We start from the raw sequence: 16,944 nt of genomic DNA on the forward strand, positions 1-16,944 counted from the left end.
TACTGGTAGCAGAGAGGCCAGTAATCTCATGATTCTGCCCAATGCCAAGTCCATTAAAAGGTCTTAATGAAAGGACAAGCCATCCCTCTAACTGTCCACACTAGGAATCAACAAGAGTGATCTTGCTAAAGGAAGATTGGAACATAGGGAACAGGAGCTTGACATTCTTGGTGTAGGAAGCTCAACTCTGGTATTCATTTCCTACTGTTGTAACATGGGTAGAATCTATTGATGTTCATGATGTAATTTTTCCCTTGAGGTTTCAAACTGATTCCTGGATCAGCTGGCTAGTTTCATGGTATTGGTAGCTCCTTAGATCAGTAGCTCCTAACCTTTTTTTGCTGCGACCCTAAATTCAGGTTGCAACCTCCACCCCTGCCACCAACTCACTCATGCCTGGCAGTGTCAGCAGAGCCCAGGCCGGGATTGTGGGGGGCAGCAGCAGAGAGAGCCATGTGGAACGTGCACCAGGAGAGCCCCACAGATGGGAGGAGTGGAGCAAGAAGCAGACCCCCACGACCCTGATTTGGGTCGCGACCCGAGGTTGGGAGCCACTGCCTTAGATCCAGCTGATACACATCATGCTGCATGCATTTTTCCCACTGTACCTTTCCCTATTAACAATTGATGTAGCATCACAGATGGCAGAGGTGGTGGCTAGGCAATTACAAATCGGACAAGAAGTTAGCCACTAGAAGATTTTGCTATAAACATATGGAAAGTCTTGGAAATCCTATTTTATCTCAATAATAAGCCTGCCAGGGATTAGTGTGGTAGCTTAGTTCAGAAATTCTCTCTTTTTCCTACTGGGCATAACCTTTCTAACACAGTGCTTTGTATAACTGGGGCATTTAAAAACACTGTGGCCATTGTTCTCCTGCAGCATTTTTGGCTGTGTTTTTGTATCATAGGTCATTAACACTGCTTACTACAGGGGGGTTAATTGCCAAGTACTTTTCAAAAGTAAAAATTTCCCCTGAGACATGTATTTCAATATAAAATGTTACTGTAATCTTTATACCTTCATCAGATCTTACTCTTTCTCCATCAATATGTCAGGACCTGCTAAAGACCATGTGCCCAGTATCCTTGTGAAATAAAAGATACATCTACACTTGAGCTACTTCTGTGACTGCTGCTCTATGCTGTAGACATGCATTGAATCTGCTCCTGCTTTATCCGCAAGGGGGCTGCTCAGTAACACAGCCTATAACTCCCTACTTTGGGGACTGTGAGTAAGATCATACATACAGCTGCTACAGGTGAAAGCAAACATTGCTAGGGTGATTGCTTAAGGACTATGCTTTTAGGAAGTTCAAATTTCCCAACTCTGAACGGCAGGAATAAACTCTAGTTTCTTCATTATATTTTCAGCATTAAATGTGGAAGATAAAATCTTAATGGCTGCAGCTGCTTTTATTCTCAGAATCATTTCACCATGTTAGAAGGAAAAGGGATTTTAGAAGGTGTAAAAAAGAACAGGTTAGAACCCCAAAATGACAGGAACCAAAGGGATTTCTCTATAGATGTTCCTTTGAAGATAGCATTTGAAAAAGAAACATCTTTAAAAAACAAAGGACATATAGCAAATGCATTGATCAGTTTGCCTTCCCATCTGATTTTGCAGTCTCCTGTTAAGTGACTTAGATCAGAGAAAAAAATATTTTTTTCCATTGAGGAAATATTTTACCTCCTCAGTGGGGGTATCTACATGAGATGCTTATTGTGGACTTGCCTAATTAGCTCTCCAGTAAAGTGTCACTATCTGCACAAGCAATGATCTTATTCATAGATTCATAAAAGTTTGGGGTTCAAAGGGACCTCAGAGATCGTCAGGTCCAGCCCCCTGCTCAAGGCAGGAAAGACTGATGAGGTCAGATGACCCTAGATAGGTAAGAGTAACTTAATTAACTCCACTATAGGATTGTATTGCCCAACACAAGTCCTATTCTATGGCAGAGTTATTTACACACATGTAGAAGGTGACTGGGGCTGGCTGGGGCATGAGGGTGCTACCATGTGGGGCTGCCTGCCAGCTAACCCCCACTGTAGCACCCTCATGCCCCAGCTGCACATTGAGCCAGGGGGAGAGCAGCTTCAGGCTGGCAGGCTGACCCCCAGACCTCCTGCCATCTGAGGCCAAGTTGCCCTGGCTCAACGTGCTGCATTCCCAGGCACACATGTAAATGCTGCACCCAGGAGCCATACTACGGTGTAAACTGTGCTGGAGTTTATTGTGTCACATTAATATAATGTGTACAAATGTACAGTGTCTCTTAGGCATCTGCACCTTTTTTACTGCTTTACACAAGTGCTTAGTACAGGAAATAATGAAAGCTGTGCAAGGATTGTGCTACAGCCCAAATTCCTGAAGTTTAAGGAATTAACAACCTGGGGAAGTTTATGGAAACAATCCATCTTAGACGAACCAAAATTAACTGTCATTTATTCTGTAGCTGGAATGAAATACTGAATAGAAGTGAATCATATTTAATCAAAGTTCAGATACAGTTTCAAATGAGAAGCAGGCAAGAGAATAACACAGAGGAAGACCTGGGCTTAGGAACATATTTCCAAAATTGATAATTTAGAGTCCAACCTTCAGATCTGGTTAAAGATCACATCAAAATATTCCCCAGACAGCAAGAAAATCAGACATCGTGCAGCCCAGAATTTATCCTATTATGGGACAGGTAAATGACTTACCTTCCTGAACAATTCTGATTTTTTTTAAACCCTATACAATATCAAGATACTATCGTGACAAGAGCTTTAAAACATCTGTGTTAGACAAAATTAAAAAATTAGAAACAACCAAAATTCTAGCAGGAAGAAAAGTAATGAAAATGATTAGTATAACTATGCTGTCTCATTACTGATTTGAGTGGAGATACAGGAATATAACCAAAAGAAGAATTTTCCCCAAGTTTTAGTTAGTGTCTTTACTGGACACCTGAGTCCTGAACTTCCAGGCTTATATTCTTACTATCAGGCTGTTGAGATATCAAGTGAGCTAGAATCATAATCCTACCAGCAACACAGCACTGATCCATGTAGGGTGTTCATGTTACATTATTTAAGTAATAACAATGGAAAAGGATGCCATTTCCTGACATTAATAATTGATGGGGAAAACTTGATGGCCTGCGGCTGTTTTTGCTGGTAAAAATGGCAATGGTGAGAACAAAGCTGGGCGTAAGGAATGTATTCCTGAGTGATACTGTTTCAGCAGATTGAAGAAACAGGGACTTTCTTGAATGAATACGCTGGCTATTAGACAGTCACAGCAGTCATGTTATTTATTTATTGCAATACTTTAGACCTGCACTTTAAAACTCAGTGTGGAAAGGCTTGTCTACACACAGATTTTGTACTACTATAATTAGTAGTTTGGGAAATTTGTTAAGATTTGTCAAAACAGTTCTCCATCAGAAAATGCAGTTCTATCAACTGTTATTTTCATTAATTAATATGAATTTTGATGGATTTTCCCATGAAACAATTTTCAAAACAAATTTTATTTCAGAAAATTTCAAATATAATTTACATTGTTTTAATTTAACTCTTTTATTACATATTTCATGACATGCCAGTGGTGATCATGCCAATTATGACATGTCACACTATGTCAAAAGGCTGATGAAAATGCAAGTGAGATGTTCCTCCTTAAACAGGCCTGTTGTCAGTCCATTCACCACAGATGTTGGAGTAGAGCTTTGACTGACTCAGCCCAGGGGCCTAACAGTATCTGCAGAGAGTGCCCTGACTACCAGGCTGGCTGGCTGCAGGTTGATGCATGCTCTCTCTCGGATGTTGGAGTTCTTCCAGTTGGTATCATAATTAAATATTCTTTGAAGCAAGAATCCCGAATCTCAGGAAAGTGCTCTACTGAAGAGGAGAAATATAAAAATGTTACCAGTTTAGTAATATTGATCCAACAGCTCAGAAAAGCAAGTGGTTGGGAGCTCAATTCTCCCTCTATCTGCACACAAGGGAAAGACTACTGTTCAGTTTAAAGGGGCAGTTTAATAAATATATTGAGTCAGCTTCTAGTCCAGTTACAAAGGACTGTCCTCTCTCCAGAGCTACAGAAGTGATTGTCTGTTTCCAGGTAAATCATAGTTACATTCTTACTCAGCTCATTTGTTTCCATTTGGCAGTCCAAGTGTATAATATTGGAAATTGTACACACGCACAGTTAGTGCCACTGGTTCTAATAAGACTAATTCTATGGGTAAAGACATTTTCTTTAGCATGGGTTGCATGATTCAGGCTTCCTGCCAATTAACTGTTGCCATATACCTCCCCCATTAGTGCCTGCAAAGAATTTTGAAGATATAAAACTCTTAAGAATAAATATACATAAACATTCAGATTTATCAACAGACTATCAATTGGTTTAAATATTTATTGTTGCTATTTAGAATAAGAATAAAATATTAAATGAATACATAACCATTTGTTAATGATAAATTGGCTACTTCCTGTTTAATCTCATGTAGTTGCTTTGTTTGTTTGTGTGTCACGTGTCTGTGGAATGAATAACTGATATCTCTTTAAACCAGTCCTGGCACTGGGTTTGTAGCCACTTCATTTAAAAACATGCCATAATGCTTTAGCTGGGTCACTTGCATGAGATCTGTCTTGGTGTCAACTGTCAGCCTCATGGCATTCTTACTCAATATTTACACTAGCTTTCACTAGAGCAGAAGAAGCAGGAAAAAGGTGGACTTTTCAAATGTGATCACTGGAGGACACTAAGATACATAATAGATGAGACTGCAAGTCACTGAAGCTGCCCAAAGTACTTAGATCCTGATTTATTAAACATGCTCTTAATTCCATGTGCATAATCAACTATTTATGTTTAAAATGTACAAAAATGCAATCTGAATAATAATTTTCTGAGTGGTATGTTAACCACTGCAAAATTCAGCAGCTCTATTTCACAGGAGCCTTTATGAACCTTCTGTTTGGTATCTCTTTAAATCTTCTTAGGCTGTGTCTACATATGCATTAAGGCTTTTCCTAACACATGTTACATTTAGTATCCCCAATGTGAGGTACTAAACCAGGGGTGTGCAACCTTTTCAAATGTGGGGCCGGATCACAAACTTTTTATCACCCAGCGGGCTGGCGAGCCATATTCAGAGGCCTCACAGGAAGCGGTATCATATCAGGAAGTAATGTCACGTGACCTTTGACACCAATGAAGTTGCAGGAAGTGGCAATGAAATGGGCCTGGAAATGTGGTTTAAAATCCAAAATAAAAACAATATAAAAGCAACAATGAAATAATACAAACACTTGACTAAAATAAACACTGTCACATAATGAAAGAAGCATAATTCAAGTCGACAGATCAAATGTGGAAAAGATATCAGCCAGAGTGGAAACTAATCAAAGGTGGAGGGATGTGTCTCGGTGGGAGACACCTGCGTGGCACTTTGCAGCCTCCGCCGCTCACTGCCTTGCAAGGGGCAGGCAGGAGGGGAGGGAGAAGGGAGCGGGGGCTCCTCAGTGCATCCAAGAAGCTGCGAGAAACACTTGCGACTTAGCCGGGCCTGGCCACAGCTGCAGCCGGGCACGGAGCGGAGCAGGACAGGGAAAGCTGCTGCCACGCGTGGGAGCCTCAGTCCAGGCTCCTCCTTGTCCTCCCGGCCACAGCCTCCCTGGGATGTGTGGGAAAGGCGCCCTCCACTCTGTTGCTGCCCACCTCACTGCCCCAGTGGCATGTGTGCCTATGCCGCCTCCTGTCCCCAGCAGCACATGAGAAGCGGCCCCCTTGGGGCACGGGGCCTCACATGCGGGTGGACAGGCCCGGAGAGCCGCAGCACCCGGGGGAGACTGGCCGGGGGAGCAGGCGCCGCCTTGCTGTGGGGCAGGGCAGGGCAGTGGGGCTGGCTTGAAGCAGGCAGGTGAGGAGGCAGGCACAGGCTGGCAGTGCCAGCAGCTGCTATTTGGTTTCCCATGCGGGGCCGCTCCAGCAGAGCAGGGCATGGGCATGGGCACAGGCTCATGTCAGGGCAGGGAGGCAGAGGCAGGAGCACGGGCACTCCCGGATGTGCATCCTCCCCGTCAGCGACTGATGTGTCCTGGGCCCGCAAGTGGAGCTGCTCCTCTGCCACCCGGCAGCAAAGTTCTCAGGTGAAGGCTCTGTCCTGCGCCTGCCCCGAGCCCACGGCACCAGCTGTAGCCACCCGGGCAGGCACCAGCTCCTCAGGGTGGGCGGGCAGAGCCGCTCAGCAGCCACAGCCAGCACCGCCCCCGGCCGGGGAGGGGTCCAGCCCCACAAGGGACCCGGCCAGGCCGCACCACGCTGACGCAGTGTGTGTGGGAAACTTGTCCCTTCTCCAGCCCTTCAGCAGCCATTAGGAAGCTGCTGAGGGCATGGGGGAGGGACAAAGGTTGGGAACAAAAGTAAACTGTGTTTACTTTCATTTCCCATTGCAGCACCATGGGCCACAGAAAATGCCTTGGTGGGCCAAATGGCGGCCCGCATGTTGGACAAGCCTGTACTAAACAAATGCGCATTAGGCTGCCTTAATGTGCAGTAATGAATGTGCACAATTTTTAAGTGATGCTTAATGCATAGTAGCCTATTTTACTGCACATTAGCATCATTGCAGGTTTTTTTGTGTGACAATTTAATGTACACTAAAATAAGCTACTGCCCATCAAAGTACATGTGTAGACACACCACTAGATTCAAACACACCCTAAATCTCAAAGATAAGTTAATGCTGTCCATTTTCCTTAATTATAGGGTGACATAAGGCAAAATAGATACTAAAAAATACCTGCAACTGAACTGCAAAGATGCCTACCATAAATGTATTAAACTCATGAAAATAAAACTGGAAAAAGCAATGCAACACTTGACTTCAATTTTAGCTGCTTTTCTTAGGGGATGAGATACATGTACCCCATACTAAAGAAGCCAGGTTTTGAAGTAATTAGAGTGATGAAAAACTAGCTGAGCAAGTAGCTATCCAAGTACATGGAATATTTCTTTAAGAAAACATGTCCTACTGCTAAATGGTTTTAGGGGCTTCAAATTTGTCAGTTACTGATCCCAGAACCCAAAGCATAAGAGAGCCCCAAGTTCTCATTCACATTTTGTATAAAAATTTGAAACCAGGAAAAATACCATGTATAGATAGCAGCACAGAGACATTTGACCATGTAATCAGACATTTACTGTACAGGTTCCCGCTCTGTGTTAAAAGACATACCAAATAGTATTGGGCTAGTTTTAAACAACTGACTACTGAAAAGACAGAGAGGAGAGAGAATACACATGAATTCTCCTTTGGAATATCCATACTCTCAATCTATCATCCTTCATGTACATGAATGCCTCATATTTGCTTCCACGTCATTATTTTATATATAACCATATGGATTTATAAGTGGAAATGTCTCTTCTTCTACAGCTTGTAGGATTTATGAAGTGCAACACTTACTGCCATCTGAACATTCCTCTTGTATTTTCTTTAAGGAACTCTTACTCTGATAGACTTCCTCAGGAAAAAAAAGAGAATCTAAAAATATTTAACTAGAGAATGATGTTAGACTGTGTTTTCCCATAAGAGATTAAGAATGAAATAAAAGGGAGAAAACTGAAAAAAAGGTGCCAAATCTTATGTAATCACTGAGAGAGACTCATTAAAAATAAATAAACAAATAAATAAAATCAAACATTTAACTCCAGTGTTTCCAATTGTCTGTGACCTTCAGAAAAGATAAGAGCAGGCAAGGTGCAGCTGGTAATACAATCCACTGTTGTTTTACTTGGGCCTGTGCTCTACTCTCATCTCACAGATGAGTGGGATGGCAGAGAATCCTTGATGATACAGGTGTGGAAGCAGATGCACTAGATGGTACCTTCCATCGGACTTATCAGTTAGCTAGTGGCTGCTCACTATTGGTAAGAGGCATTGTGCTGCTGCTGGTGGAGACCATATCTTGGATAAAATATAGAATTCTTGCTCATTAGAGTCCCAATTCATTTCCCACAGGAGGACCATGGCATTCTGCTACTATCAGAAAATATATCCTGCTTACTCAAAGCCCTCTTCCCCTCAGTGTGAATTGTTAATAACATTCTTCCATGTCTGCTCCTAACCTGGTATATAGTTTTGTGTTGCAATGTTAGGTGACAGTATTTGACTTAGGAGAATTCTGCCCTTCAGTAAAGATCACAAAGTTTAAAAAGTTTTGAGGACTTCAGGATGAGATGGAAAGTTAATTATTATTAATAACCTGAGGTATGCACTTACTTCATCTTCATCAATGACTTGGAAAAATCTTCATCAACAACCTGGAAGATGGGATGGAGCAAACCCTCAGCAAGTTTACAGATGGTAGATACCAAGCTCTGGGGAGTAGGCCTAGAATTCAGAGAGACCTAGACAAATTGGAGGATTGGACCAAAAGAAATCTCATGAGATTCAATAAGGACAAGTGCAAAGTCCAGCACTTAGGACAGAACAATCCCATGCACCAGTACCGGTTAGATACCACCGACTAAGCTGCAGCTCTGCAGAAAGGAACAGCAGTGTGACTTTGTTGCCAAGAAGACTAATGGCATACTGGGCTGTATTAGTAGAAAATGTTGCCAGCAGATCAAGGGAAATGATTCTTCCCTCTATTCAGCACTGAGGAGGCCACATCTGGAGAACTGTGTCCAGTTCCCCCCCCCCCCACAGAAAGGACAAATTGAAGAAGTGCAGTGAAGGGCAAAAAAACCCTGGTTAGGACAGGGGTGGGCCAGATGCAGCCCACCAGGCCATTCTATCTGGCCCACGGGGCCCCTAAAAAATGTAGAAAATTAATATTGATCTGCCCTGGCTGCCTGTCATTCAGCCTTTGATGGCTTGCCAAAACTCAGTAAGTGGCTCTCCACCCAAAATTATTGCCCACCCCTGGGTTAGGGGGCTGAGACACATGACATATAAAGAGATGCTGGTGGAAATTATTTTATTTAGTCTTCAGAACAGAAGACTGAGAGGGGATTTAATAGCAGCCTTCAACTACCTGAAGGGTGGTTCCAAAGAGGATGGAATTGGACTGTTCTCAGTGGTGGCAAACAACAGAACAAAGAGTAATGGTCTCAACTTTAGCAAGGGAATCAGCATCCTTAGAGGTTTTTACGACCCAACTAAACAACGCCTTAGCTGGGATGATCTAGATGGGGTGGTCCTGCTTTGAGCAGGGGGTTGGACTAGATAACCTCATGGGCTCCCTTCCAACCCTAATTTTCTATGATTCTGCTGTCAAGAACAGACAGAAGAAAATGCAGAAAAGGAACAGTGAACAGCATGCAGTCTTCTGTGTAATTTCTTTTCAGTGGAAGAAAGGATCTAGGTTTTAGAAGACCTAGCATAGCTACTGCATAAATAGAAATAATATTATCTTTTTTCAAAGAATTAAAAAGATGTCTATCTGAAAGTCCAAGTGCCTTAACACAATAAAATCCCAAAATCATTAAAGTAACACTTTCAAGATGAACTAAGGTGTATGCAGAGAAGCCTCTCTTCCCCTTTATCAGTTTGGGAAGCATGTCCTCAGCCCCTTCCACAAGTCCTGTCAGACACGCATCTTTTGCATATTATCAATTTTAGAGCAAGGAGGGTATCACATTTCAGAGGCAGCCTTCCCCCTTGTAATGAAAGAACCTGAGCCAGGCACTGTGGTTGACTGTGTATGAGGCAGTCTAGCACAGAGTGAGAAACAATTTTTCAGATAGTCCAAAGCTATGCCATTTAGGGCTTTATAGGCCATAAACATGGTCTTAAAATTTGCTCTTAGGCCCCTGAGCACTGTAATGGATGGTAATGTAATCGTTTTATGAAGATGAAGTATTTGCCTTGGAGAACAGGTCCCTGACTACAATCGGTAGAGAAGGAGTTGGGAAGTTAACGAGAAGCCAAAAATCAAACCCAACGTGAAAATTTCAACTGTAATGGTGTTACGAAAGGAATGATTTGCCCCATTAGAAGTGACTGTAAGATCCTCTTTTTTTGGTTTTGAGTCTTAATCATCATTTTCCCTGTGGCATCTCTTTTCTGCTTGTTTGAACCATTTACATTCCTACTGTGGGAACCTTGTGATCTTTGTAAAATCTTTAACTATCCTGGGCAGCTTCTAACCTGACATACTTTCTGTTTTCAGGGACTTGAGAGGTAACGCAGATGAGTAGAAGCTAAGTGCCCCATCGTAAAAATGTTTATACTAGAACCCACCAATTTGTCCTTCAAGTCTCCACTACTGATACCACATTCATAGATGTTAGGATTGGAAGGGATCTCAATCTTCAAATCCAACTCTTGCCCTGGGCAGGAAGATGCTTCAGTATTTGAATCAACTTTCTATGAGCATGTCTACACACGATACTATGTCACCAGATCAATGCACTACAGCAACATAGCATCCATGGGGATCTACACATGGCCAGCAGCTACTTCACTGTCATGATGCAGTCCCCTGCTATAGCGTGCCACTACGGCAAAGTAGCAGCTAAAAATAACCATGCACCACATACAGCACAGTATGAGCTGTTACTTTGCCGTGATTTAGTACTTCCAAAAGGAAGTACTAAATCACAGCACAGGAACAATGTCAACACAGTGACATGTGTGCCCTATATATATATATATATATTAATTCTCTAAATATATTTTAAATCAACTTACATTTTCTTTATATAAAGAAAATGATCTGTTTAACAGACTAAGTGTCCTGCTTTTAATTAGAGGGCAGGTTGATCCTAAGCCTTGCTGGCCCACTGGGATAGCGTGGTTAAGGCACACTAGTTTATCTGGCCAGTAGTGCAGAACAGAGTGGTACTGGCAGCATCATGTCATCTACCTTTGACTATCTGCTATGCATGATCCCTCATAAGGGCTGCAACCTTGACAAGGTGGAGGGGCTGGTATGTTACCAATGACTTGAGAGCAATGTCAACTGGAGTTTCACTCTCCTGGTAGGGTCACCCATGGTGGCAAGGTCAAGAGCAAGGTTTCTAGAGTAATAGTGATCCAAAAACAAAACAGAAGTCCTCAACGGTACAGCAGACAGATGAAGAAGTAATACTTCTTAATGGCTGCAAAGGCAGCTGAAAGCTGCAGTGGAACAGAAACATCCAGTCATCTAGGTTTTCCTTGCCATCAGGATATGGTTTCCTCTCCACAAAGCAGAAAACATTTCCTATTCTGTCTTATTTCATCTGACTAGAAAACCACATCCAGTGGGATCACTATCTGTGGTCCAAATCAAGAAATAAAGTTTGCAACCTAGAACATTTGCACCCTGATAGACAACCTTAACAGTGACTGAAGAGCAAAGGACAGTATCAGTGGCCAGAGAACTTGCTTGATTTGATATTGTTGTACTTAGCGAGACCAATACTGGTCAAACCAAATGAGGTAGTCTTGAAAGGACTATCCTATCCAGCACTTACTGTCTTAGACAGTCTGCCTGTATCCGTAACAGGGGCTGTCCCCACTGAGCTCAACATTGGTCCACCCACCTGTCTGCCCTGCCTCACCTGCCACATCTTTGCCATTACATCAAATTTGATTTTAATCTAAGTGGGAGGCTTACCATTCTAAGTCCTGATGCCCAGAGCAAAATACACTGCTCCAACCTTCCCTTTACCATGCCCCATGCCTCACAGAGGGCCTCTAAACAGTTGACACTCACTCAGCACTCTCCAGGGCCAAACTCTGGCTCTATGTTGGGCCTTCAACACATGCCCTCATAACTGGGTCTCACTCACACTGCCCCTTTTATTGAGTCACAATCATTCTCGTCCCACCATGGGCCACACACACTCTGCATGACCCTTCAGCCCCCTTGGCTCTACTGCATACAGACTTTAGGGCTTCCTCTCTCACTCTTGGTCCTGGTCCCTTGCAGACCTTCAGGCCTCCCAATTCAGGCCCTCCTCTATGACGAGGCATCAGGCCTACTGCCCCACACACTGGGCTGATTCCAACCCCTGACTTTCTCTGGGCTCAGGCATCTCAAACTCTGTCTATGGCCCACATGAGGCCTGAGTGTCTGTTGACGTACCTGGACCTCCTTCTCTCAGCCTCCCACTATGCCTTACTCTTATTCAAGCCTGTTCCCACTGGCTTTGGGCCCTCCTGGCCCCATGCTGCCACCCAAGCCTGTTGTTTTTCTGTCAGGGTGCGCTCCCTTAGCCTCTCCCCACCATGTGGTACCCACAAGGCAATGAGGGTTGAAGCTTTGTGGTGCCCCATCCTTGCCTTTCACTGGGGAGGCACAGGTGTGGCATTTCCTAGGAACTGCCCTGCCACAGGCAGCCCTACCACACCATCCAACCACAGCAGGGTGCAGTTTCAGGTCTTACCTATGACACACTGCAGGCCTACCTACCCTAGTCTTTCTCCTCTCTCTCTGGGCTCCTTAAAATTTCTTCCTGGGCTGCTCACTCCTGGGCACTCAGTTCCAACCTCCACCTTATAACATAACCCTCCCTCTCTTCCTCAATATGGGTCCACCCCTGGGCCCTCCCATAAATCAGTCCTCTCCTACTGGGCTTGCCTACAGATCTGGGCTTCCCTACAGATCTTATACAAAGCAGCCCTTTACTTCACTGGGCTCATCCGAGTCCCTCCATAGACCCCTCCAGGGTCCCCCAACTCCTTGGGTTTCCTCAGGTCTTTCCTCAGTCACCCATACTCTCAATAGGTCTAATGAGGTGGTTACCTAGCCCCTCTGTAGGCCCACAAACATCAAGCCCCTTCTGCTCGGGCTGGCCTGCATCTCCTCTAGGCCTTCATATACCCTGTCTCTCTCACTAGGCCATCCTGGCCTCTCCCTTGGACCTGTGTATACACAGTCCCTTACTATAGGCTGGCCTCTCCACAGCCCCAGGCCTTCAACCCCCTCCTAAGGGCTCTGGACCCTCCCTGGGTCCCTAGGAACCTGCTTCTTCCCCACAGTTCCTACCCTGACCTCCAGGATGTTCCAGGAGCAGACTCCTCCAGCCAGGAAAAGTTACTCCATCAGCTTCTCCATTGCCACTGCCGGCCCTGTTCCCTGGGCCTGGTCTTATGCTCAGGCTACCAATCCCTCTTCCAATCAGGCAGCCTCCTAGCTGTCATGTGACCACCTGATTGTTTTTTCTGCTCTCACCTGGAGACTTGTCTGTAGCCAGCTCAAGGCCCTTAAAGTGGCAGGCACCAAGGTGCCCTACTACAGTATCTTTTCTTAAAAACTCTCTACCTGTTTTCTAATTGTTCCCAATTTTTTTTGCATCTCCTCTTTATTTTTTTCTCTTCTAAAAGTATATTTAACTCTATTTCTATTATAACAAAACTGTGAAGCATTTGGAACTGTACTGATTTTTTAATGCAAAATAGCAAGTGAAACCACAGGAAATGACAGTGGTCTTAAATCATCTGACCAATATTGCCTACAGAAGTATGATCTATGAAAAGGGAAAGAAGCCTCTACCACAGTGGCTGTTAATCTTTTTTCATTTGCAGACCCCTAAAAGATTTTGAATGGAGGTATGGACGCCTTTGAATTGTGAATATTCACACACTTTTGATTGATCATAGTAATTTTTGCAGACCCCTTAGACATAGACTATAGACCCCCATGGTTCGTAGACCACTGCTCTATAACAAAATCTGTAATGGCAGCTCCCATCACAAAAATATACAACCCCTGGGTTTGACTTACAGAACAGTTGGCCTGGGCACCCTTCCTTCATCTTCCCTTTTTTGAAGCAGGTTGGATTTTTTTGTAGCTGGGTTTCTTTCAGGTGAGACATCATAATCTTGTCTGGTTTGCACAAACACTAATGATCCCATAGGGCTTTTCTAAGAAAAGGGATTTTCTCCTGTGTCTCAAGACAAAAAAAAAATTCTCCTCCCACCACTGTATAGTGTATTGTCTGACAGGCAGCCCAGAAGTGGCTGTATGTCCCCAATTGTGCGTGCATGGTAGTTTTGTAAATCCTTTTGCATCTGATCTTTGGGAAATAGACCTAATCCCCAGAAAAAGGTGTTGCTTTATATAAAAGCTTTGCAGAGTTTGGGGGCAGATACCTCGATCCCAGCCACCCAGGCTGTTTTCACAGGACGAGTGTGGCTGCTACTAGAAGATAAAGTAGATGATACAGTGCTGCCAGCTGTTTTACACACCTGCAGACCTCATATCTACACACCTAGTATATCTATATTTTGCATGGCTCCTGTGACCAAATCCCCATCCCTTTCATATTTCACTCAATGCTGCACTGTGGGGATGGTGGATAACCTGAGGCTTTTGTAACACTAACAGGTGATCCTTAAATGTGAGGAAACCTTTCATTGTTTGGCTTGGTATGACCACATTCAATGTTGCAACATTTGGCCCTTTGAAAGAAACATTATTTAGGGTTATATTTAAAGCAGCTTTCTCCAGCAAATCTGAGTAACTGGTGTTTGCTAAGTGTATGCTAAATAGTATGAGTGGCAAACTGGATATCAAATATTATTTTAAATGTTGCAAAAAAGTGTTACCTTGTAAGAATTCCAAAGTTTAAAAGCATAACCAAAATCCTGTGGGAAGCTTATATGTGCTTATTTTTTGCATGCAGAACTTTTGGCAGAGGTGATATCTTTTATTAGACCAACTAAACAGTTGCCAACAAAAATCTTAATTTTTGTTATTTCACTAAAAATAAAATACATTCTCATGAGTTAGGGATGCTGGACACATTCCCACAGAAAAACCATTACTCATAGCTACTCCACCTTACTCCTGCTTAACAACTGTATATCATGAAGTGTCTTTACTATTCATAGACCTTAGAAGGTGCCTTTCATACAAAGTCTTTTATTAGCCCATTCACTTGAGCAACTCAGCAGCCAAACCTGATTTTACACTTTGAATCACAGGGAGTGGTATACTGGAAGTCTGTGCATCTAGTAGAATCATTCACCAATAGGAATAGCTTTCTAATACAAAGTGTGTGCTTTGGAAATATTTACACAGCTTAAAGTTTCACCACTGAACAATTCTGTGCTTGGATTTTATATCATTGCATACACATTTTCTTTAATTGCTGCTCTTTGTAAAGTTGACTAGGTAAAACACACTGCAATATGTATCATTCAGGACTGACCTCAGCATTAGATAAAGATAAGAATTTAAATCACAAAAGAATGGTAACAAGCACTTGAGCTTCTGTTTAGGCTCTCACACTGTCCTGCAAATATACCTTGAACCTTTCCAAGAGGGACCATTATTAGCAGTGAGAGAGTATTTTTTATATTTTTAATCCTTGATCAACCCTGCCTTGTGCTTGACTTTGGACTAACACAGCTAACAACCTTTATCTGCCGAAACAGCCAGCCAGCAAATCAGTGAGTTTTTCACCATGGATACCTGAGCAAAGACAATTGGAATGAGCCCACCAATTCATTTGATGTTAGCTACAAACCAGTCAGCCAAATGGAAGAGCTGGATTTGGAACAGCAAACAAGTGGCAAGAATGCCCCATAACAGACCTCAGAGTTATCCAATACTCCCTAAAGAAACATTATTAAATCTTGTACCTCAACACCAGCCAAAATCTCAGTGTGACCCATTCAGCCAGAACAGCACATAATAATAATACAAACACAGGTGATGTGCACTGACAGATTACCTGCCAGCCATGATCTTAAGAATCTAGTTGTTCCTACTTCTTTTACCTCCAATTACCCTTATGAGTACAGGAAACTGCTCTTAAAGCTGCTTCCCATAGGAAACATTAGGTGGTTTCAGAAAGGTGTGGCGTAGCTGCCTAGCAATTCCATGGTAACAGGGGTGTAGCAAATTAGCCTCAAGTAAAACAAACAGGCTATGTAGAAATCAAAAGCAGAGAATGCAAGCTGTTCATGTCTCTGATTCAGGCAGCTAATCTTTGATTGAAAGTACACTCCACCTTATCCCTCTACACCCAACAAATTCATGAGGTGAAAGGCTTAAGTGCTGTGAGCGGGGAGTCCATGTAAGGCACTGTTAAAAGAAAAATCAATCAGTTTAGCATTAAGCTTTTTCTAAGAAATAATCTTTGAATTAAATTATCATAAAGAATAAAACTTACACTAAGGAACAAACTCTCTAATCCTGCTCAGTATTCCCATTGTCCAAAGCATAACAGCACATCTCACATAGTGGAATTGCAAAGCACAGCCCTAAATGTTGTAAAAAAAATGATGCAGAACAAACCCATCCATTTGTGTACTAATAACTTTGGACTTATCTTCATTAGGAGACAAAGCATGTTCTTACCATGTGGGGATGAATGCAATGTAAAATCTTATTAAAGACAAAGCAGGTTGTAGTTCATTTTGATTTGCTAACATCTTAAAACTGCATTACTATGTATTAGTTGCCACATTGCAAAAACATATTTATACAGTAGCCTATATATAGTTTAAAGGTTGTAAAGTGCTTTGGGATCCTTTGGAATCAAGCACATAATGTTCAGTCTGTAAGGTGCCACACTACCCTGCCTTCTGCTTAACTTCAGATGAAGAAAGCTAACTCTCTCTCTCTTTACATATTACCATGCCCTAAGATTTCAAAAGCATTTACTGATTTTCAATGCTTCCATTTTTGTGTGTATGTGACCAGTTTAAAATACCTGGAGCCCGATCATCAGGGGTATAGAGTACCATTAGCTTCCACTGATGATAACCAGGTCAGTTACCACTGATGTAGTTGCACTTATGTGGGTAGCATTTTATACCCACTTTACATAGACATAACCCAAGTTGGAAGGTAGTGGAGGATCAGGTTTTATGTGCAATAAACTAGGCCCACAGGCCCACCCATCACAGAAAAGCTGCCACCTCTGAGGTAGAAAGTATATATTTTTAATAGAACAAGGCAAGACTGGCAGAGAGCAAAAGAAGAATATTATATCCAAAT

The 16,944-nt window shown here is 42.8% G+C and overlaps 1 long non-coding RNA gene across 1 annotated transcript in view; it reads right to left on the reverse strand.

Annotated features, from left to right (window-relative positions):
- Positions 1–2,429: 2,429 nt before the first annotated feature.
- The window catches only part of LOC106739586 (uncharacterized), a 33,073-nt gene continuing 18,558 nt past the window's right edge, over positions 2,430–16,944 (reverse strand). Inside the window, exon 3 of the long non-coding RNA XR_009455244.1 lies at positions 2,430–3,888. This is a non-coding gene — a long non-coding RNA (uncharacterized LOC106739586). The remainder of the gene's footprint in view (positions 3,889–16,944) is intronic.

This window comes from Alligator mississippiensis, chromosome 10 (assembly GCF_030867095.1).
Source record: "Alligator mississippiensis isolate rAllMis1 chromosome 10, rAllMis1, whole genome shotgun sequence".
In the NCBI taxonomy this organism is placed as follows: Eukaryota; Metazoa; Chordata; order Crocodylia; family Alligatoridae; genus Alligator; species Alligator mississippiensis.